Source organism: Etheostoma cragini, chromosome 4 (genome assembly GCF_013103735.1).
Source record: "Etheostoma cragini isolate CJK2018 chromosome 4, CSU_Ecrag_1.0, whole genome shotgun sequence".
NCBI lineage: Eukaryota > Metazoa > Chordata > Actinopteri > Perciformes > Percidae > Etheostoma > Etheostoma cragini.
The window spans coordinates 29,601,620-29,604,750 of NC_048410.1; the positions used below are offsets into that span (position 1 = coordinate 29,601,620).

A 3,131-nucleotide genomic window follows, 5' to 3' on the forward strand; every position below is an offset into this window, starting at 1 on the left:
GTCCTTATCCAGGTACTGTCAGGGCCCTCATACTCTGCTTCTGACTGGCTAGTAGTCCTTACCTAGGTACTGTCAGGGCCCTCATACTCTGCTTCTGACTGGCTAGTAGTCCTTACCTAGGTAGTGTCAAGGCCCAAAAATGAACCTGAAAATGAGAATAATTCAAGCACTTTAAAGAATCTGAGATATTGGTGTAGAAAATTACTGTTGAGTGTTTTAAATGCTACCGTTAAATAGTTAAATCTGTAACAAAATTAAATTCACCGCCACTGTATTGGTGAGACATCAGATCAGGGTTGGGCAATGTACTACATATATTAAAATGTTCACACGGGCCCCCTTCAGCGCTGATTGCTGGAATATGTGTGTGTTAACAAAACTCTCCTAGCTTTTTAGTCTAATGAACAAAATAAATATACTGACAACGTGTCACAGTTGTACACGGATTTCCTTATTAACAGACAAATAAGCTTCTGAAATCAATTTTTTCTCCTCCACAGAGACTCAATAAACTCATCATGAAAAGACATCTTGGTTAGTCTTCCCACTGTTAAAAACCTTAATTCATCGAGTTAGATATGAAAATATGCTGGCTCTACATGCTGCCTCTCTGTCCAATGAGCAGTGTCTCTCATATGTTCTTCGGAGGCAGATCATTTAATAAGCAAAATAAAATGACCCATTCCCAAAATAATCAACCGGCGGTGTACTGAGCCAAAGGCCTGTAGCCAATACATTTGTCCAATCGTCCAACCCTCGTGTGTCTCCAAGATGGGTACAGTCAAATTTGGCTCCTTAAATCCAAACAATCTGATTGTTTGTTTAATTTTTGTGAACTATTCTTTTCAACAGCACTCTAACAAACAGTTTGATAATTGCGCTTTCAATATACATGTCACAAAGTTATCTCGGGAACAAGAAGCATTTTTCCCACTTTGCACCTGCCTCACACAAAACAAACTACAGACCTGTTGAGAATACTGAGCATTATCACTTCTTCCTCCAATGAATACATGTGAAGTGCCATCACAGGGTCTTTGCCAGTTGATTTGTGTCCCACTGACACATATCTCACTCTATCAGTTTGTCTGTCCACTTAAAGTGTTGGCCCTGTTCTGCCTGTCAGAGCTCGTGTTTTCTACCTCTCTGCACGGACCATGTTTGTGGGTTACACTGTAATTGCCTCTCCATGTCCGAGGAGCGCAGCTTGTTACGCTGCTTTCTGTTTTCTGCCTTTGTTCATGCCTCTCCCTGTGGAGTATGTCTTTATTGTCTGGTTTGAAACAAACCCACCATGACTTGATTTGAGCAAGCCGGATTCTTAGTGTTGCAGCTCTCTCACTTCAGTTTACACAATTTCATGTTTTGCTTTGTCTGTCTCTGCTTCGCTTTCTCTATTTTCGCCCTCAAAGATTTTTTATCCATCCATCCATCTTTCCATACATCCATCTTCCAATCAATCCATCCATCCATCATCCATCTTCCAATCCATTCATCCTTCCATCTTTCTATCCATCTAACCATCATCCATGCTGCCATCCATCCATCCCTTCATCCATCCATCCATCCATCTTTCCACTTTCTATTATCCAATTTTCCATCCATCCATCCATTTATCATCCATTCATCTTTCAATCCTCCATTCATCTTTCCATCCATCCTTCCATCATCCATGCTGCCATCCATCCAGCCCTTCCTCCATACCTACATCCATCCATCATCCTTTCTTCCATCTTTCCATCTTTCTATTATCCATTTTCCATCCATCATCACCTCATCTATCCATCCATCCCTCTATCCATCCATCCATTTATCTTTCAATCATCCCTTCATCCATTTGTCAATTTATCCATCCATTCTACCATCCATCCATCATCCACTCATCTTTCAATCATCCATCCATTTTCCAATCCATCCATCCTTCCAGCTTTCCATCCATCCTTCCATCATCCATGCTGCCATCCATCCATCCATCATCCATACATCATCCATCCTTCCATCTTTCTATTATCCCTTCTTCCATCCATCCATAACTTTAGCTATCTATCGATCCACCCAGCCATCCACTTATCTTTCAATTATCTATTAATCCATCCATCCATTCTTCCATCCATTCATCCATCCATGCGTCATCCATCCACCTTCCAATCCATCCATTCTTCCACCTTTCCATCCATCCTTCCATCATCATGCTGCCATCCATCTATCCCTTCATCATACCTCCATCCATCCATCCATCATCCCTTCTTCCATCTTTCCATCTTTCAACTATCCATTCTTCCATCCATCATCCCTTCATCTATCCATCCATCCATCCATCCATCATCCATTTATCTTTTAATCATTCATCCATCTTCCAATCCATCCATCCTTCCATCATCAATGCTGCCATTCATCCATCCATCCCTTCGTCCATCCATCCATCTTTATATTATCAATTCTCCCATCCACCTATCACTTCATCCATCCATCCATCCATCCATCCATCCATGGCCATGCAAGTTAGAGAAGGAAGCAGTAACATCAGTAACAGTAAGCCTCTGTGATTCTCTCTTTATTTCTTTATTTTCCATCTCATTCCCACACTCTCACTCAGATCCAGCCTCATCAGAACGAGTTGCCATCTAGTTTGAAGTTTTGAAACAAGAGCGGGGCATTAGATTGTCTTTGTCTGATATCAAATTCCCTTTCAAAGTGATGGCTCTTTTCTCCAGCTGCTTCTGAGCAGAGTCTGAGTCATTTTGTCTGGTATTGTCTGACTCGTTTGAGGAGACAAAATGCTCCTCGGCGCGCTAACAGGCCCCTCTGATGTTTGGTTCTTCTGCTGTACTCCCACTTTCCCCCCCTTTGGATATGTGCGTGTGGAAAGCCTAATGATAATACCAGTGTATTTTTATGTAATATTGTGGTCTAAACCTACAAGGAAAGGACATTTTTTTTAATTTGTTTGTATTGTTTTCTCAAGCATGGGTTGAGCTGCTTATGTGACAATTTTTTATGCACATCATAAAAACAGAAATGTAGTTAAAAGTCAACTTTAACACATCTAATACTTACACTCTAAAAAATAAAGCATTGGGTCTACAAAAAAAAACATGTTAACGTTTTCCACTAGAATATTTAAGTTAAGA

The 3,131-nt window shown here is 40.7% G+C and overlaps 1 long non-coding RNA gene across 1 annotated transcript in view; it reads left to right on the plus strand.

Moving 5' to 3' along the window:
- The window catches only part of LOC117943997, a 20,109-nt gene that overhangs the window by 8,516 nt on the left and 8,462 nt on the right, over nucleotides 1–3,131 (plus strand). The window lies entirely within an intron of this gene.